Here is a 22368-nt window from a genome sequence, read left to right as displayed (position 1 = left end):
TAGGCGGGAGCGGTTCCCTTTGCCGCACGGTATGCTAGGTCGAGGGCCTTGAAGCGGATTCGTGCAGCAATGGGGAGCCAGTGCAGGTCCCTAAGAAGTGGGGTGACATGGGCCGACTTCGGTAGGTTTGAGATCAGGCGGGCCGCTGCGTTCTGAATGAGTTGAAGAGGCTTAGTGGCAGTGGCCGGGAGGCCAGCGAGCAGTGCATTGCAGTAGTCGAGGCGGGAGATGACTGTTGATTGGACGAGGAGTTGGGTGGCTTCTTTTGTCAGGAAGGGGCGTATCCTTCTGACGTTGCTCAGGAGGAATCGGCAGGTTCTGGTCGTCGCTGCGATGTGAGCAGAGAAGTTCAACTGGTCGTCGAGGACAACACCAAGGTTCTTGGCGGTCGGGGACGCAGTCACAGCTGCATTCTCGACTGTGATTGAAAGGTCGGTTAGGGGGGAGGATTTGGCCGGCAGGTGGAGCAATTCTGTTTTGCTTAGGTTCAGTTTGAGGTGGTTGGACGTCATCCAGGCTGAGATGTCGGACAGACAGGCCGAGATCCGCACAGAGACGTGGATATCTGAGGGAGGGAAGGAGAGGAAGAGTTGAGTATCGTCGGCATAACAATGGTAGGAGAAGCCATGAGACGTGATAATGTTACCCAGTGATTTAGTGTAGAGGGAGAAGAGAAGGGGTCCTAAAACCGAGCCCTGGGGGACACCCGTCCGCAGGGGGCGGGTGGCCGACAGGGTCCCTCTCCATGACACTTGGTAGGAGCGGTCATTGAGGTATGATGACAGCCATGTCAGCGCAGAGCCAGCCACTCCCATTCCTGCGAGGGCCGCAAGGAGGATCTGGTGGTTGACTGTGTCGAAGGCTGCAGATAGATCTAGGAGAATCAGGACAGAGGAGAGGCCTTTCGCTTTTGCTAAGTGAAGTGCCTCTGTGACCGCAATGAGGGCTGTCTCTGTGGAGTGACCAGTCCTGAAGCCTGACTGATTAGGGTCTAGGAGGTCATTCTGTAAGAGATAAGTAGTAAGTTGGTTGGATACAGCACGTTCAAGTGTTTTAGAAAGGAAGGAGAGAAGAGAGACAGGACGGTAGTTGCCTATGACAGTAGGGTTCAGGGTTGGTTTTTTTATGAGCGGCGTGACTCTGGCTTGTTTTAGGGAGGTGGGGACCACCCCCGAGTTGAGTGAGGAGTTGATGGTTGCAGTTAGGAATGGGAGGATGTCTGGTGCTATGGTCTGGAGGAGTGGGGAGGGTAGCTGGTCCAGCTGGCAAGTAGTCGGACGGTTTGACGTTACCAGTGTCAGGGTCTCTGCTTCTGTAATGGGAGAGAAAGATGACAGAGTGAAGGATGAGGTTCTCGATTCAGCATTTGGAATGGGTGGGGGTTGGGAGAAGGAGCTGCGGATGTTCTCCACTTTTTCCTCAAAGAAGATCGCAAAGTCTTCGGCAGAGAAAGATGAGGGAGGGGGGGGTGGGGGGGGAGTGAGGAGGGAGGACATGGTAGCATGCAGTTTGCGAAGATTCTTGGCAGAGGCCTCGATCCTATGGTGGAAGAAAGAAGCTTTGGCATTAGTGATGGTTTTGGAGAATGTTAACAAGAGGTTGTGATATGTGTCGATGTCAGCAGTGAGGCGTGACTTTCTATACTTCCTTTCAGCTGCTCTCAGGACCTGTCTTTGTTCTCTCACTGGATCTGTCAGCCATGGACTGGGTGGGGAACGGCGGGCAGGTTTCTCAACGAGGGGACAGAGCTTGTCGAAGGAGGTATATGTATGTCATGCATGTATTAAATGTCATGATTAGATTAGTTTAGATGATTAGATTAGATTCTTATATCTGTATGTTGTGTATGTCATAAATGTCATGAATTGAAAATGGAGGACCCTGATGTAAACAAGACGATAGTCTTTCTCTGGTCTGCATCCCCTTAACAATTGTGTGTATTGAGCTGTACTGTACTGTACCCATTCTGCAATCTGTTAATTAAAATGTTCAATCAATCAGTATATATTTGTTATTTATTTTTGGTATAGTGCTTAACAAGCATAATTTAATGTTGCCCAGTTGTGGCCTGTTGAGGGGCAATACATATCAAAAGTTCCAAAACATCTATTGTGTTTGTATTTGTATGATCCACTATATAAACATAGTAATTATAATATCTACATACATGGCATTTGATTGGAGGCTAATCTCACTTTGTCCCACAGCAACATTAAAATAGTTTAGATTTGTGTATGTTGTTTATGTAAAAGAATTACATGAAAGTAACGCAATAGTTACTTTCTGAAGTAACTAGTTACTTTTATAATTTGTAACCGAATAAGTAATTTAGTTACATTTTGGAAGAAGTAACTAGTAACTGTAACTAGTTACTTGTTTAAAGTAACTTGTCCAACACTGGACAACACATGAACTATTTACAATACAGGAAGGCACATACAACACTCTATTTACAACCAGTGTCAGAGTGAGCGCACTCAAGTTGTTCGGAAATTCGGAGGGCTCAGTGTGCACACTGGACGCTCTGACCAAAGAGTCAGTTTATCAGAGCGGAGCAGATTTTCAGAGTGAATTTATTAACTCACCTTAACTAGGGCCCTATGAAATCCCTTTTTATCTTTTCCTGTTTTCGGTGTCGGTCAGCAGCGTTTTGTACTTGCTAAAGCTTCTCTCTGTATAATTATTTTTTAAGTTTAAATATCAACATTATCTGGCCATCCTCAGTAAGTAACTATAAAACTTTCCAAAGACCAGAGTTGGGACGGGCACGCATGCACACACAGAAAGGGAGAATGGCTTATGTACACATGATCTCAAGATGGTGCTGAATGAGCTCAGTGTTGTTCACGTCTGATCAATGTTAGCATGGTGTTATTCACCTAAACAAATTATATTCTCCTTTGGTCCATTACAATTGACTCAAGCCTAGTAACAGACACAGTATTTCTGACACTGGGAATACATTCCCTGAGATCCATAGATGTGCCTAGATACTAAGAATATGCAAGTGGACCGTGTAGAAGTGGAGCAATCTTCCATTTACTTAGGTATGTATTTTTAGACAAATGTTTGGAAAATATGGCTAGGGATTAAGAGGTTAAGAGGGTGAGAGCATGATCTGGTGACTAGGAGGGTGAGAGCATGGCCTGGTATGGCTGATGGCCACATCTCCATCTCCAGCCACACATTAAGGCAGTAGGAGCACTACATTATCTGACTCCTCCCTACACACACATAACTTTCTCCTTGTTATTATTTGGCCCTTTGCTACTATGTAATCTACCTTGCCTATGCTACCTACTATGCTATGTCTATACTAATATGTCTTTCCTACTACCTACTATGCTAGCCAAAGATGTCAAACATGGTGGCACTACGCCCGACAGCAGCCTACCTTGTCCTGCCGTTCTTGTCTCTCGTATTTTCATTTTACGTTCTAATATGTTTACGTGTGTCAATGTGTCCTCCTTCAATATTCCCTGGGGACCTTGGAATACTTTCCAGCCGTTCCATCGGAGGGGCAGAGGCTGTTGCCGAGTCCTCCGCGTTCTCTGCCGCCCAAAACACAGCTGGCGAGACGCCGTCTTCGGACCCGGAAGAACTCACCACCATCTTCAACTCCACCTGCCGGTCTATCCTAGACACCATCACTCCTATGACCCTGAAGAAATCGAAGCCCACAGCTTCCCCCTGGCTAAACAAGACCACCAGAGCCCAGAGGAGGGTCTGGAGGCAGGCTGAACACAGGTGGAAGAAGTACAGGCTGCAGGTCTCATTGGAGATACTCTGGGAGAGTCAGAAGACCTAACAGAGAGTGGTGAAAAACAAGAGAGACAAATACTTTGCTACTCTAATTGCCAACAACACACCAAATCCCAGAGTTTCTGGACTATAAATTATGTTGTTCACCCCCCTCCCACCGCTGTCCAGGATGCCTGTATCAGTTCCGCAACCGTTTCCATTTTCGGGGTAGGCCTGATTGGCCGCGACAGGCACGTGACCCGCCGCGGCAGCCCCAGGATGCGGCAACGCGAGGCTGCTGTGTTTCACCGCCGCTTTCCGCCTTCAACGCCGCAGCAGCAAATTGTCATCACTTTCCCCACTGAGTTACCATACGCTATACAATATACTATGCAATGTACTAATATACAATACGGCTCACTTTTCCCACTTCAATGACAGAGCCGCTGTTTAATATTATTGTCGCGGCGGAGCTCCGTCGCGGCAGCATTATGTAGCAGTAATCCCCCCTTTTTTACCATCGACAACTAGCTCAACTGGCAGCGCTGCCTTGCTGTGGATCCTGCGGTCCGTTGGTGACAAGTTCGATTACCTTAATTTTTTTTTTTTTTTGTAACGTGCATTCTTTCGCCGGTTAAGTTTAGGCATGTTAACTTTAAGCATTGTTTCGGAGTTGCAGTGCAAATGCTTCTTACTGTTGCGCTCCAGAGACTGTTACTGTACCATACAATATACAATGCAATGTACCAATATACAATACGCTATAGTGCAAAGCAGAAATGGGATGAGGTACAATTTACAGTAAGGTGTATGCGTTGCAGTGCAAATGCTTCTTACTGTTGCGCTCCAGAGACTGTTACTGTACCATACAATATACAATGCAATGTACCAATATACAATACGCTATAGTGCAAAGCAGAAATGGGATGAGGTACAATTTACAGTAAGGTGTATGCGTTACAGCAACCAGAACCACATTACGTAACTTTACCATTCTAACCAGAATTGTATATTGTAACGAATTAGGAATAGGGGGAACCCCCCATCTCTCAACAGAGAGTATCAATCTATATCTATATAGAGCTCAGTGCAAAGAACATTATGCATACGATAAAGGCACATGAAACAAAGTTCGTCCGAACTGAACTTGATTAAAGTGAGGTACTCTTAACACATGTCGAAATAATACCATTGTGGAAACAAACCCTGATCATTACCGTGCTGCCAACGTTGAGGTAGTGCAGCGTCTGTGACGGTCTTGTATTCTGCTGTGATAAGGAAGAGAGTTAAATGCACAACATTGTCCGCAGCAGTAGGATAGCCTCGACCTGCCACCCACATACAGTTCGTTGCAAAGGGGATCAACCCCCTCGGTCGGACGAATCATAAGCACATTCAGTCTGTTTGAGTGAAAATTGTGATCTTCATCCCGCTCGGTTAGAGCCGAATAAAGACAATAAACATACGTAACAAACATAACAAACCTCGCGCCGTTCAATGGATAGTTCGAGTGTTAGATGATAAAAAAGGTTAAGAGATAAAGAATAAAGAAAAAACTGATAAGAGTACAGGGCGTCTGAATTACATTCAAATAGTCAGTAATCATGTTCGTGATTGAGACAGTACCGTATAGAGAAGTCAAGTATTACCGTCCTGAGGATTGAGAAAGCCACGGTCGAACGTGTTTACCATAGTGCTGGCCCGGATAGCTAGCCGGTGTGCTAATAGCTCACGTGCAGTGCAGTCGTTAGCTTGGTTAGCTTGTATGCTAGCCGACCACGTGTGGAACCAGCTCCACTCCTACAGGGCCGCTAGCTTGGATAGCCAGCATGTTAGCAGGCCACGCGTGAAGCCAGCCTCAGGTACCCGCTCCAGCCCCTCATTGCCCGTCGCTCGGTGTATGCTCCACCGCGGCCGGTCTGTTCCTCTCAGTCGGAGTGACTGTGTTGCTTTTTCGAATGAAGTCCTCCGCCTCGGATGGTGACTTGAATAGTCGGTTGCACGATACCTCTCCCCGTCCCGTCTTCACCTTCAGTGTTGCTGGGAATAGCAGTTACACCTCCACCGCCCTCTCTCATGCTAGATCCATGGCGCCGGCGAATGCTCTACGACGTTTAGCTGTATAGTCGCTAAAGTCAGCGGCGAATCTCAAGGTACAGCCGTTCACCGCCGGAGGTTTCAGTCTGGCCTCTCTCAATATATGCTGTCTCGTCTGGAATCTCAGGCAGCAGAATATGAATGTGCGAGAGTTTGCACGTTTGCCCTTCAACTGGGTAGCGGGTCTGATGATCCTATGCGCTCTTTCGATCTCGGGGCGAGCCAGTTCCGGGAACCATTTTGGTATCATCTCCACTAGGTATTTTATCGGTTCGTCCTCCTCCGTTTCATCCGGCAACCCGTATATTCTAACATTATATCTTCTACCACGGTCCTCCAGGTCCGCCGACTTCATCTCACAATAACGTAGTTTGTCCTCCAAGTATAATATTCCAGCGACGTTGGTCTCAGCTACCTCCACGACCGCGGACATACCTCCCTCCGCCATGGCTAATCGTGCATCTATGGCAGTCACCGTCTCCTGTAGTGCATCTACCCTGCCAGCTAGCTTAGCCAAGATAGTGTCTGTTTCCTCACAGAACATCGACCTGATGAGTTCCTTATCCACGTCGTTCAGGGTTCCCAACTTGCTCTGCGTCTGTTTAGACATAATTCTAACTTCAAGAAAATCAAATGGTATAAAAAATAAAACGTAATCAGGGTTAATGTGGTTTGGTTGCCGAGCTCCGTAAAATCAGCCAGCCATGCGCTGTGGAACGGAACCGGAAGTCCTGAACGGAACCGGAAGCCCCATCTTTCAAGTTGAAAGTTACCCTCACGAGGAAAAGTGTGTTTGGCGTGCCTCTTGAGTGCTTCGAGGTTACAGCCATGCCAACCTGAACACGCCCGATCTCGTTCGATTTCGGAGGCGGTATAGGTTCAGGCCTGGGTTGTGCTTGGATGGGTGACTGCCTGAGTATACCAGGATCAGTGAGCCACTGGCGTGCTATTGGGGGGAAGGGCCTGCTCTTGGATGGGCCCTGTCCGACTACGCTGGCGATGTGGGGGGCGGTGTCACTAGTGACCGTCTGGTGAGGTCTCGATGCTGTGGCGTCATTGGCCTCTCCAGGCCCCCTTTTTTCCGGGGGGGGTCCAGTCTCTTCTGAGTCTGGGTCCTCCTTCGCGCTCCGATGCTACGGCCTTGCCACAGGGTTGGGCTTTGCTCTTGACCCTGTGATATTAGGGGTGGTAACAGGGGTTTGTTCCTTCCGTTCGTTCCCTAGTGGCATGCGGGTTGTGCGTTGTGTAGTCGTGGGTACGTCCCACGGTCTGCTCACCCTGTGTGTTGAGTTGCTCAAGCTCCTCTTCGCGCAGTCGGATCCGTCTCCTTCCCGTCCTCCGCTAGGGAGGGTCGGGGGGGCTCGGGTCCTCCCCGGTTCTGATGGTTGTGGGGGGCCTCAGCGGGTACATTTGTCAAGCTCAGCTCTGCTCAGCTCCTGAGTTGCCTCTATGACGCTGAGCAGAGCTATACGATAATATAACGTACGGTTATGTATATAACCATAGTTATATGAGTATAGTGACGCTCAGTGTCAGGACTCACTGAGGACCCCTTGATCTTGCCTTGTGGTGAAAGATTGGGAAGGAGATGATGGTATGGCCACACCCCTGCTTATGTAGGTAGCGGATGGGGGTGTGGCCAGACAGATGATGGTATGTAAAGGTACATTGTGAGAATTTATTCAGTGCAAGTACTGAAGTGAAGAGTATTGCCTCTATGACGCTGAGTGTCACTATACTCATATAACTATGGTTATATACATAACCGTACGTTCACGAGTTGAACCCACACAAATGTCCTGTCAGATATTGGCAGGTTTTTTGCTAATGAAAGAATATCTATAATCTACCATATCTATCTGTTTATCTATCCATCTATAATTACTGTGTGTTGGCCCTGTATTCTGATGGGTGTTCATACAGGGAATTCCACACAACGGCACCAGAGAGTCTGTGTTCTAATAATGTTGAGCTCAGTTGTAATCCAATCCTAACTAGCTGCAATACCTGTTTCTTTATTTGGTCTTGTGTCAGTCTTGTATTCTGCCACTATTTTGAAGAAGCATCTCATTGGCTTAGTGACGACATAAAAGAAGCTTGATTCTTCCTGCTTTGGGCACTGTCAAAGGTATACTCTGCCCATTGCAATGACCACAACTTCTGTCTGTAACTATTTGTTTGATTCACTTGGAATACACCGTTGAAAGATGTTTCTACCTTTCGTTATTGAATATTATTGATAACCATGACAATTTGGATATTGAATATAGTCAGATATACGAGTCAATTTGGGTGAAGGCCCGACGACATTATTTGACTATTTATACGTGATTATTTCACAATTTGTTGACTCGACGTGATGGAATATTCCACACAACCGACACAAAGGATACGTTTTAACGAATTCCATATACAGTACATCTATAGTTTATAAGCAACGATTCAGCAGCCTGATGTATGAGGATGCATATGGAGCTGCATGCTCCTGGGCAGCTGCGCTCAGTGCTAGGCCCACACACACATACAATATGGCATATTTACTGCTGCTGGAAGATATTGCTGATCATGCACTGAGGAGTGAGCGCCAGTACCGCGACCATGCGGACCAATTTGCAGAGAGTGACAAGTACCTAAACCTGTGCAATACCCTGGAACCAGCACTGGACCAGACGCTCAAACCCTCTGCCAGTACACGTCCAGGTACTGTCCACCTTGGGCACGTGTGCATCAAGGCACCCTCCCCAGATGCGTTTCCTTATCTCAACAGAAAGCAATACCACTTAATCAACGTTCAAATCCTCTGCGACGCCCAGAACCACCTGCTCAACGTGGTCTCCTGCTTCCCAGGTGTACATGACTCCTACATCTTACAGAACAGATCTGTGGGTGTGCACCTTGAGCAAGGAGACGCTGGAGATGAATGGCTAATTGGTACGTATATGTGCATAATGAATCGTTCCAGGAACAGTAGGCTTCTATTATTCTAATGACTTGTTTTATTAGGATATCGTGGATATGCGCCCTGCTTGATGACCCCACTTACCAACCCCTAGACGGAGCCGGAGGTGGCCTACAATGAGAGCCACGCACTCACTCGTTCCACCGTCAAGCGCTAATCTAATTTTGATCGGTTGCAAATTGCTTTCACACTTCAGTACCCGTTGTATCTGTATGCACACGGTCTTGTGCATAACCCTATAATGAGCTGGCAGGGCGTTTCTGTATGCAAATTCAGGTGTACAAGAACTCACTTTCAGTTTAAGAATGAGTGACATTCTTCATTCAGGGGATCACAGCTGAGAACACTTTGGCCATTTACCAACACCATCTCACGTGTTCAGGTATCTGGAAGAGAAGAACTTCTTACGAATGTTCAAGAATGAGGTCCAATGTCCCCACAGGGATTGTTCTGGAATACAAGGACACACACATACACAAACACGCCAGCTACCACACCCTCACATGGCCCCCGGTACGTAGCCTGAATCACAAACAGAGGATTATTGCGATCCCTGGGAGGCAGGAGTCAAGCGGGATCAAGAGGAGGACTGTCCAGCTCTCCACTATGTCTGGAGAATCAGTCCTGGTGCTGCTGCTGCACTTCAAACCCCTCAGTCACACATTCTCCACAGAGAGACTCACCAGCTCAAGCTAATATCAAATGCAAAGCTACCCTCTCTCCTACTTTGTCCCCTCTCCCTCCATCTCTCCCCTTTGCTGATTTATATGGATATGAAAATCACAGGTGTAACGGTTAATTGATTCAGCCCCTCTGCTTAGTGTGTGTTTCTGCCTCTTCTGTTCCAAGAAAAAGAAAGAAAGAAAGCTGGAAGGTCTGTGTGCATGCATCTGCGTGTGAGTGTGGTGTGCATGATGGTACAAGTGCTCATGCCTTGAAGCAAGTGTGTATACATGTGCACATGTGTGTGCGTGTGTCTTTGTATGTGTGCGCACGTGCCCGAATGCAGGAGCAGTGCTTCTAATAAGAATTAAACCCAGCATTCATACATGTGTGTGTTTGTTTGCATGTGCACGCACATCTCCGCAAATTTGACGACCACCTCGGAGTGAGTGTGTACGCGTGTATTCGCGTATTTGTGTGCGAGTGCACGTGCGCATGTGTGTGCATTTGTCGGCTAAAGCGGTGTCATGAATTATTGATGTCGCATTTTTCTTCCAGATCGGCCCTCTAATTAAAACCTCTGGTGGATTGCGGACTCTCTGAGCAGATCAAACTCTACACACATTCCTCAGGTCCGAATACCACAACCCCTCCACACACACACACGCTTCTGATCCCAGCTGGGAATCTACACCTCCCCATTCTCTCATCCACTCTACATCAGAGTGAGAGGAGAGTGGGGGAGGGAAGGAGGAAAAGTCAAAGCACGCAAAAGAGAGGGAGATGCTGAGAGAAGCATTTGAGGAAGAGAGGGTAATTTAATGAGCCAAGGATGAAAAGGGAGAGGATGCTGGAGAGAATCGCTGTTCAACAGTGTTCTTCTTGTGCTGTGTGCCTGTCAGGGCAATGAGCACAGAGTGAGCAACACGGAAGCAGGTGAGGATTGTATGGAACGCTAGGCAGAAAATATACATATACATAGACGTGTACATTTATGGGGGGTTGCAGGGGACATATCCCCCTCAATATTGAAAAGTACATTTCCTCCCTCAAAGAATATAGCTAATATGATAGACAATCCCCTCCCCAAAAAGGTAAAAAATAAGGGGGTGAAAACATTTATATATCGGGGCGGCTAAGTGGCGCAGCGGGCAAGGCGCTCGCCACTAACGCAGGAGATGCTGGGTTCGAGCCCAGCTCTCGCCGTTGCTTCCGGCTTGGCTGGTCGTTCATACTAATACAATTGGCAGTATTAGGGGGTGGGAAAGCCGGTGGGTGGGGATCGGACGTTGTGGACAGCGACTCCTACAGGTCAGTTGGTGCGCCTGTACAGCAGAATCAGGAAAGTATCAGGGGCAGCGTGAGCCTCCCACGTGCTACTCCTTGCCACTGAGAGATCGCGCTGTACAGGTGAAAAGATGCGACGGCTGCCTCCTCGTGTACCGGATGGGACACGTGATGCAAGGCTACGTCCACATTGCAGCTGACCAGTGGGAGGCATGGTCTAGCAACGTTCGAGACAGGGGAGGGAAGAATTGGATAATATGAAATTGGGATGAGATAAAAATAGAAAAATGGGGAGAAAAAAGTAGACCAACATTTTTTTTTTAACATTTCTATATCCGTCTTACCTGTAAGTATACATTAACCAACTATTTCAGAGATCCCTACAGAACGATACCATCTCAACCGTGCAGACATGCCTGTCATAAAAGTACACCAGAAAGCAGGAAATTAAGTGTGTGACGCTTTTGTATAGTATAGTTAATATAGTATGGTTACATATAGCATAACTGTATATTGTATAGTAGTGTATATATGACTCATTGCCTTTAATTCATAAGCTTAGCCCTCTACTGCATAGTGTGTCTTTGAAGACACAAACCACGTTTGGAGACCCTACACTCACCCTTTAACACTTTGATTAAACTCGGGTTTACCCCCCGCGGGTTGAATGCCCACTCACGAGAATTCTCGTATTTTCTAGTTTTTTTATATTAGCGATCTGAAATCATATTTCATCAACCGAGTCTACCGTTGGAAATTCAGCCACTCCAGGCGCTCAGATGTGAAAAAAACGCCCCCTATCGTCTCCCAGATGGTAATTCACCCTTTTGGATTGACCGCGTGGCTAAAGCTAGGCTAACGGGAGCTAAAGCTACGCGTACCATCAAAAGAGGATGGCGACCAAAGGAAGGAGCGAATGGCCCTCGTTCAATGGAAGGGCAGAGGACTACGAGCTCTGGGAAGAGCGAATATTGTGCTGCATGCACGGAGTGGGACTGAAGACAATGATCTTGACGGCCCCCATGGGAGAACTAACGGCGGAAGCGCAAGCCCAGGATACCAAGCTAAATGCTGACACATACTGCGAGTTGGCACCACTCCTGGACGACCCGAGCTTGGGGCTGATATTCCGCGACACAAAGGACAAAGGCAGAGAGAGCCTAAAAGTGTTGAGAAATCACTACATGGTAGCAGAGGCTACCACACACCCGGGCGCTGAGGAGGCGGGAGAGCGGGTGCTGAAGGCCCAGGCGGCACCGAGAGAGAAGACCAGACCCACGACGGAGCTGGCATGTTGGCGATGCGGAGAAAAGGAGCATCGGAAAGATAACTGCACAAAGACTGTTTGGTGTAGCTTCTGAAAATCCACGGGGCACACAGACAAAGTGTGCAGAAAGAAACGTGACCAGAGCGCTCGGTACGCGCATGGACAAGATGGCGGCTGTGGACAAGATGGCGACAACGGTGGACGGGAGGCGAGTCGAGAAGACGCCCGGACAGCAGCGGGACGAGAGGACTTCATCTTCGGGGCGCAGACAGCGTACGTCACCCAGCCAACTCAGCAGCAGCAGGTCCAAAGGAAGGGACTGATCGTGGACACAGGTGCGTCGTCCCACATTATCAACGACAGGAATCGATTCAAGAACTTTGACAACACCTTCGAGCCAGAGAGACACAGCATGGAGCTGGCAGACGGTAAGCGCACTTTCGGGTTGGCGCAGGGGAGAGGAGACGCACAGGTATGCCTCATAGACAGTGAGGGGCGCCGGTGTACAGTGACGTTAAAGAACGCTCTCTACATACCCTCGTTCCCACAAGAACTATTCTCTGTAAAATCTGCTACTGCGAACGGTGCCAAAGTGTTCTTCAATGAAGGTAAAGATATTCTTGAAGAGCCTGACGGTACGCGATTTAACATAGAGGTGTACAAGAGAATGTATTATCTACAAACAGAGTGTAATGACAACGACAAGTGTAATAATAATGATATGTGTAATGTGACTGTCAGTCACGATATTCAGACATGGCATGAGATCATGGGTCATGTAATTACGAGGATTTATTGAAACTGCAAGCAGTGACAGAAGGCATGCACATTAAAGGTGAAAAGCATAGACCTGACAAAGAATGTGAAGTGTGTATAAAGGGGAAGTTTACTCAATCGAGAAACAAAAGTCCCACAGAAAAAGTAAAGGTACCACTTGAGCTAGTTAACACAGATCTAGCCGGTCCAGTAAGCAACAAGTCCATAGGTGGCTTTATAATAATAATAATAACTTCGTTTTATATAGCGCCTTTCATAAGACCCAAGGTCGCTTTACATAGGGGGGGGGGGGGGGGGGGACGACAAATTAACAAACGTAGTGGACAGACACAACATATACATATAAGGTGAGAATTTAGGGGTTAAAGGCCACTTGAAGAGGTGGGTTTTGAGCAGTTTTTTAAATGAGTCCAGAGTTGGGGCGGTGCGGAGTTCTGCGGGGAGGGAGTTCCAGAGGGTGGGAGCTGCCACACTGAAAGCTCTATCCCCGAACGTCCGCAGTCTGGTTCGGGGGATGGAGAGCTGACCAGTGTCAGATATGTACAGTCTTTTACAGATGTGTGTACAGGGGCAGTGTTTGTTTACTTTCTCAAAGCAAAGAGTGACACACTCCAGGCCACGGAGAAATTCCTTGCCGATGTAGCCCCTTATGGCAACATAAGATGCTTGAGGTCCGACAACGGAACCGAGTTCACAAATAGAGAGTTCCAATCACTGTTGAGAAGGAACAAGATAAGACACGAGACGTCATGTCCTTACTCCCCGCACCAGAACGGGGTGGCAGAGAGGGAAGGACGTACTCTTTTCGAAATGGCTAGGTGTAAGCTAATAGATGGTGACTTACCTAAGAGTCTATGGCATTATGCGGTACAAGAAGCCGCTTACACCAGAAACAGGTGTTTTAATAAGCACACAGGCACCACCCCGTATACAGCACTGACAGGGAAAAAGTGTAATCTAGCTAGAATGCACAAATTTGGATCAGTGTTATGCTTACCAGCAGGACAGAGGAAAGCTCGAGTCCAGATGTGAAAAACTACTCTTTGTAGGGCACGACAAAGGAAGCCCCGCTTTTCTAGTCTATTATCCCGGTAAAGGGAAAGTGCAAAAACACAGGCTAGTCAAATTTGTCACAAAGACAACATGTGAGAACGAGACACAGACAGAGGAGCCAGAGCTGGACTCCAGAGTAAAGTGTGAAGAAACAGAGACACCTCAGCCTAGTGTACTTAGCACAGTCGTGCAGACAGACAGTCAGCAACCCCCAGAGGATGATGACGAGGAGCACCCGGGGGTGACGTCACGTGCCTCATGCAGTGGGAGGTATCCCTCACGGGAACACAAACCCCCAAAGTATCTGAAAGACTATGCCCAGAGAGAAAGTGACGAGGATGACAGTACACTTACCAGCATTGATTACTGCTACAGAGTAGTGAGTGGAGTACCTCAGACCTTTAAAGAGGCGATGGTGTTCCCTGAATCAAGGAAATGGGAGAGAGCAATGGATGAGGAGATGAGGTCCCTAGAGGACAACCACACCTTTACTCTAACCAAGTTACCAGAGGGCAGACAGACAGTGGGAGGAAAATGGGTGTACTCAATCAAAGAGGGTATTGAAGGACACGACAAGTACAAAGCCAGGTTTGTAGCTAAAGGTTACAGTCAGAGGGAGGGGATAGACGGTGAAACATTCTCCCCCACAGCCAATCTGACCAGTGTAAGGGTAGTGATGCAGAAAGCAGCTGAGGACAGTTTGATTTTACACCAGATGGATGTGAAGACAGCCTACCTGCACGCACCCATAGATAGGGAGATATATATGGAACAACCTGAAGGTTACGAGAAGAAAGGAGAGAAGCTAGTGTGTAAGCTAGAAAAACCCAAATTACAGAAGTGGATTCCATGTTTAAATACAGAAGTGGATCAATGTTTAAATACAGAAGTGGATCAATGTTTAAATACAGAAGAGGATCAATGTTTAAATACAGAAGTGGATGATTTGAACATCGCAGTGGACAACACTAGAAATCTAGAGCAGGTGAAAAGTATGCTCTCCACCAGATTCAAAATGAAAGACCTAGGCAGGTTAAAGCATTTTCTAGGCATGGACTTCGAACAGTCAGCCAGTTGTGTAAAAATATCCCAGAAGAGATATGTGGAGAAGATCCTGAAACGTTTTGACATGCAAGAATGTAGGACAAGGGAAACACCATGTGATCAAAAACTAGACTACCAAGAGGATGCTCAGAAATTGACAGATGTAAAAATTTACAGAGAAGCTGTAGGTAGCCTCATTTATTTGACAACATGTACTCGCCCTGACTTATGTTTTGTAGTGAGTAAATTGTGACAGCATTTTGCTGACCCCACAGAGGAGCACTGGATTACAGCAAAACATGTTTTTCATTATCTCAAAGGTACAGCAGATAAACAGCTTTGTTTCAGAAAGAGCAGCGAGGGTTTAGGGCTTAAAGCCTACAGTGATGCAGATTGGGCGGCAGACGCCACAGACAGAAGAAGTACCACCGGGTATTGTGCGAGTTTGAACACAGACAGCTCACTGGTTTCGTGGAAACAAAGAAACAGCCCACAGTGGCACTGTCAACTTGTGAAGCCGAATACATGGCTCTAGCTATGACAATACAGGAATGGATTTATCTAGAACAACTGCTTGAAGGAATGGATACCTATGTATATAAGAAAACTGTTGTTTATGAAGACAACCAGGGAACCATTGCAATTGCTAGAAACCCTGTGTGCCGACAGAGGTGTAAACATGTGGATATAAAATATCACTTCATCAGATCTGTCATCAGGGAAGAAAGGATGACACTTGTTTATTATTAAAGTTAAAGTTTATTATTATTATTATTGTCCTACAGACGACATGGTAGCAGATGCTATGACAAAGCCTGTCTCCAAACTGAAATTGAAAAGATTTGCAGAGGCCATGTTTGGTGTGTAAATATTGCCTGTTATGTAATATTGACTGCCATAGTGATAGATTTAGTTCATTGATGATGCCTGGTAATATCTGATATCTGTGCTTAGGCTGCACACTGCTCTCTGTGTCTCTCTCCCCCTGCATGTGGCGTGACCTGATGACCTCTGGCTAGAGGTTCCTTCTACACAGGGCCCCGTGCACACACATGCAAAATCATGTAGCAGAACATGCAAAATCCTAGTTCCCTTGGCACTCTCTCTCTCTGGCACATCAGAGCACTCAAAGATAATTGATAGGTTTTTCAGTTATACATGCAAAATCATGTCCCTCCCTTTCAGCACACACACACACACATCAGCACAAACACACACACACACACACAAGCACACACCACACAAACACCCATACATACACACACAGAGACATACACACACACCCCCCTCCCCTTTCTCAAGAGTGTATAAAATGACATGTAATATGACACTCTCTCTTTTGTCTACTGGTGATGTGCCCGCGCGGGGTGACTGACTGTCTTCTTCTCTAATGAATAAAAGCTCCGTTTGAGAAATACTCTGTCTTCCGCTTCGTCTTTCGGTTGACTGGTCCACAACTAAATCAATTAAGAACTCACGACCAGGGATAGGCTAATCCCTAACAATAGTAATTTTTCTTTATTGATATGTTATCAGGGACCCATAATCTCTAAAAAAATTGGGTGAAATATTTTTTTACCCCAGAAAATTAAAAGTCCTGCAGTAGAGGGTTAGCATTGTATTTTATCTTAGTATCTTTTATCATGTCTATATTATCTATTCCATTATTCATTTGTATTCTTGCACAATCAAGGCGGGCATGGCCACCTTCATTTCACTGCGTGTCTCGTGTATGTATGTGACAAATAAATCTCTTGAATCTCAAAATCTCCAGGGGGAGGAGGACGCGTGAATATTTTAGGCAACCAACTTGTGTTTAGCGTTTCTCTGATTGGCCAATACGCCCATGTGACCACGGCAGCGCGAGAGAGCTGCAGCGCGGAAATAGGCTGTCTATTGCCTCGCGCTGCAGCGCGGAAATAGGCTGTCTATTGCCATTCTCTAAGACAAACTCTAACCTTAACCAGCTCCTTAACAGCGCCTAAACTTAACCCTTCTAACCTTAAGCAACTCCGAAACAATGCCTAACCTTAACCAACTCCGAAACAATGCCTAAACTTAACCGGCGAAAGAATGCACGTTAAAAAATATTGCCATTCTCTAAGACAAACTCTAACCTTAACCAGCTCCTTAACAGCGCCTAAACTTAACCCTTCTAACCTTAAGCAACTCCGAAACAATGCCTAACCTTAACCAACTCCGAAACAATGCTTAAAGTTATGCCTAAACTTAACGGCAAAAGAATTTGAATGCACCTTAAAAAAAAAATAAGGGAATCGAACTTGCCAGCAACGGGCCGTAGGATCCACAGCAATGCAGCGCTGCCAATTGAGCTAGTTCTGGATAGTAAAAAAGGGCGGATTACTGCTACATAATGCTGCCACGACGGAGCTCCGCAGCTCTGCCGCTCCGCTCTGCTGCTGCCGCGGGGGCGTGGTTAGACACAAGTTGGTTGCCTTTAATATTCACGCGAGGAGGACCCCCAGACCAATGTTGAAACCAAACATACGCCCATGGACGTGTTCATACACCGGCCCACGTGGCAAGAACCGCCTCAGACTGACATAAACAATATGTACAGACTTTTACAATTGTACGGTTTCGCATTATGGGAGACAGTGTTTTGTTTTGGGTTACTTGCGCGGCCATCTTTGGGGAGGCAGTTTGTGCATACCTGTCAACCCTCCCGTATTTCAACCTTCTTTCCCGCCGTCCTCCCGTTAAAATATTTTCCTGTATTTTTCCCGTTTATTTAAAATGTTTAATATATTTACAATATGGCTGCAGTGTAGATTAGAACGTTAGCACAGGAAGTCAGACCGGAAGACGGTAGCGATCTGAAGAAGAGCGACCGGATAAAGGAGGGGTTTAGCGTGAAATGTATTACATTCTACGATGGATGTAACTGAGGGGTACAATTCCCTGACTGTATTGATAAGTATGGTATCATTAAACCACTACCGCTTTATGTACTTTAATTACTGGCCATACAGTACACGATATATGAATATGATGAACACTTCCCACAATGAAATCGGTTCCAGTCAAAGGTATTAATCAAGTATTTAATGGAGCAAAAGGTACATAGGATACTTTACATTATTCTTTGAATGCACTTGTAAGGCAAAGGAGTATGCGTAGGCAAATCAATAACGAATGTCCATTCTCTGGTTACGCAGGAGGTAATTATACAACCTGAATCTTAGGGAATTATATCTATGGTACACTAGTAATAGCGGGAGATACTGGAAGGGGTTCCCACTGGTTGTAAGCCAGCAAGGGGGTAGAAGATCTGTCGGTAGTAGGACGTCTGGTCAACGATGACTAGGGAGACTTCAGGTACAGAAGCCGGTGCAGTAGTATCTTGATCCACAGACGAATACAGCTTGGTTCTCTTGTAGACTGTAGCTCTACAGTGAAGAAAGCTAGGCGGCCTCAGGCTCTCTGAGCGCCGACTCGACTTGACTCCTCTCGGGGTAAATCCAACACGTGCAGGCGTCGGCGATTATCCGCTCCATAAATCATAGGACCAAAGCAAATATATTCCAGCCGCAAAGGGCTATGTAGTCGTCGGGTAGATTAATCCAGTGTACATGTCCATACGGTTCTCGCCTAGGTCTCCTCGGGTGAAGGCGCCATGCGGTCGGCCCAGCCTGGATAAGAACTCTAGCTAATACGAGAAAGCGTTGGAGATGCTGGTCACTATAGAATTCTAACCGCACGATACACTATACACAAATAGACTATTAAAGACTCAATAGAAATATGTCGCACTCGACGGTATAGCGCCAAACTCTGACAATTCAGTTACTAATTCGCACGCGGTCTCGATGCTCTATTCTGAGGCCAAACAGGCCATACTTCACCGCACGTTGTATCGTGGGTGAGGCTTCAACTTATCGGTAACATACTAAATGGACGAAGGGTACGGAGGTAAGGGGCTAAGGGGCTTCTACATTCACCTGCGCCGTATTTATACGCACGGTGCACAAACTAGTTCCACTCTCATTTCTGTCGCGTATCCCTGGGCAAGGTTGGGCATGTCCAGACATGTCGTGTCGGTGACTTTGAACTTGGCTCCGGGGGCCGGTCCCTGGCGCCGGTGGACCGCTGTCCAATAGGAGAATGAACTATTATGGGCTGGACTAAAGGGATATTCCGTGTATATGTACAAGGAATATACAAGGGATATCAAACGATATACAAATACTATGCAATATATATCAATAAATAAATATATATATTCGGTTTAATCTGATCCTTTGTAACAATGGACTTGAGAGAGGATTGTGCGGTTCCACCAGCTAAGAAAGCCAAGAAGAGCTACTGCAAATATCTTGCCAAGTGGGAGGAGACATTCCCGTACCTCACAAAAAGCAACGTTTCAACACTATGCTTTTTGTAAAGTATGCCACGCTGATTTCAATGTCGCACACGGAGGAAAAAGCGACGTCAGTCAGTATGAGAATAGATTAAATTAAAATGTATTGTCATTATACAGTACAATGAAGACATTTGGCATCCAACCAGAGTGCAAATGTAACAGTAAAGTGCAATAGTAATATACAATGTACTGGGTATAAAATATATAAATGAGTACTACTGAGTAATAGTGCTAATCAGATGTATGTACAGATCACTTTAAACAAAATGTCGCTTTAAATGAAGGAGGTATTGTATAGTTTAGATACATTAAGAGTTACAATTGTATATTGTTTTGTAGTGTACATAGGAACCAGTTTTTCAGGAACTTGGCATGTCTTTTTTTTATCATGCATATCTTGTGTCTTACCTATTTTCTTTTTTCTATGCCTATTTTTATTGTATTTTGCACAATCAATGCGGGCATGACCACCCGCATTTCACTGTATGGATGTGACAAATAAACCTCTTGATTCTTCTTGAGTTGTACAGTAGTATTAATATATGTACAGTGATGAAGGTATAAAGACACTGGTAATACATTGATTGATTGCTAACTTTATTAACAGATTGCAGAATGGGTACAATACAGTATGGCGCAATACACAATTGTTAAGGGGATGCAGACCAGAGAAGGACTTCTTCCCCCATTTTCAATTCATCATAACATTTATGTAAGAATTGTAAAAGATTTCAATAAATATGAACATGTTAATGCTATACTACTACATAGTCCTTGTTGGACTGATAAGTGGTTGCCTAGTGGAGATTTAGGATTCACTGTGTACCCTTGACTATTATTGATTGATTGATTGAAAACTTTATTAACAGATTGTAGAATGGGTACATACAGGTTTTGACCAGCAGATGGCAGCGACGAGGCAGCTCAGCAGAGAGGTCCAAGACATAGCTGTCAACAAACATCCTAACAGAAAATATATACATACGAGGGGGAGGAGACTACATTGGGAGGGGGAGGGGGGCGGGGCGAAATCTCCAATTTTTTCAAATCCCAATGTTGACAGCTATGAGTTTGTGGCTCACGTCGGGTTGGGCCATTTTCCAGTTAGAGAGAGAGAGACAATTAATGCAATTACTGCCCTATACTGTAATCATAAACATCTTAACTACCTACCTCATACTATAGTCGATCCATATAACTCTGTATGGTAGCATGTACAATAGTGATTTAAGCAATAATACATGAGGAACGGTGGTATGTCATGAATATGCAATGCGTGGTCGGACCTACCTGTTGTATAAATATATATATACATACCATATATATATATATATATATATATATATATTATTATTAAACTAAATAAGACTTGTGCACATCTAGTTGGACCCCGACTGGAGGTGCAGGTCAGCGCAAGAGAGATATATAAAGCTAAAAGAAGAATACCTTCAAAAGAAAGAAGGGACCGCACACTCCTCAGGACTGGTTTTTGCTTTTTTTTTTTTTTTGCACAACGCGTTTAGCTTCTGTTTCCTCAGGTGCTCTGGAATGTGGTCTTATTTAACCCCTGTCTTTCTGCTTCTAGTTGTTGGATCTTCACACTCTCCCTGCACGGTACACGGCGGTACCTCAGGCTCTGGACATTGCTGTTTTGTTATTATCATTATTATCTATCTTCCTAGACGGGCCTGCCAGTGTTGTTACCTTTTGGATTTACTCTAGGTGTACCGTTCTACAAATAAAGAGAACCACCGTTAATGAGTAAAAACCTTCTCTGCTTCTACTTATTGCCCCACAACTGGAACCTACCTGCCTCCGTCGTAACAGTTACCCAGAGATTTGGCTTAGAGAGGGAGTAGAGGAGGGGTCCAAGCCAGGGCGGTTCTAGGAGTTGACAAGGTCATGGGCTAAACCCACACAATCCCTGCTGTTCTGCCCAGAACACTACTGTAGATTGAATTGAAATACTTGTTAATTTTGTACAACTATTTAGAGCAGTGTTTCTCAACTGGTGGGTCGCGACCCAAAAATGGGTCGCAGGGCCATTTTGAGTGGGTCGCGAATGTGTGTCTACCATCACCCCAGACTTTGAGACTCTTGTCAGGAGCAAACAACATCCCCAGTTATCCCATTAGTTCCCTAGGATGTTAAGCTAAGAAGTCTGCTAAGAAGGATATATTATTTATTATTATTATTTTATTTCATTGTGTTTTTAGCCCTAGTTGTACTTTTGTTGCAACCCCAGTTATGTAGGTCTGTTATGTTAACCCTTTAATCGCCAATGACGTGTTTAGACGTCAGTCCTCACCATGCGTAATCTGCCAATGACGTCGTACAGCGTCTTTGAGATCAATATTTCAAAAATCTGTCATGGCAATCATATTTCACCCACGGAGACTTGACGGGTGCTGTAGAGCTCCTCTCAACTCTCCAACGGTGGAAGGCCGCCATCTGGTGGCCGATCGGCGAGGTGCCAACACCGGAAGTGAGCGGCCGGAAGTGGTGCTCACCCATATTTGACTCCAGCTTGGTACACTGGATAGCGATCCGTTGCCAATAACTCGATAAACAACATGATTTGGACGTATATAGTATTATACAACCTGGAACTGGACCAACAAGATCGACATCCCATAATAACGATCTTTTTGCTCCAGTAGCATCCCCCATCGCTACGAGTCAAGTCAAGTCAAGAGTTTTATTTGTCACGGCATACAAGTATACAATGAAATGCGGGTGGTCTTGCCCGCAACGATGTGCAAATAACATATAATAGAATCAACATTGTGCAATAAACAAGTAACATTGTGCAATAAACAAGTAACATGTTAGGGCATATTGGTATATGTACATAAGTTATTTACAGAGCATGGAGGACATGCTAGGTCCTTTGGTAGTGTCTTTCTGTACATGCTAATTTATACAATCTCCGGTTATACTATACTATTTTTAAAGTGACCTTTCCTTAGTGGCCATAAGTGTGGGCGTGTGCAGCATGAGTGTGTGCTTGCTCATGTTAAAGTGGCTGCTAGTGTGTGAGCGTGTACAGTGTGTGTGTTGTGTGTGTGCTCATGTGTGCTTGTGTGTGGAGAGTTC

Source organism: Notolepis coatsorum (assembly GCF_963971535.1).
Source record: "Notolepis coatsorum genome assembly, chromosome: 3".
NCBI lineage: Eukaryota > Metazoa > Chordata > Actinopteri > Aulopiformes > Paralepididae > Notolepis > Notolepis coatsorum.
This window is presented reverse-complemented; position numbering follows the sequence as displayed.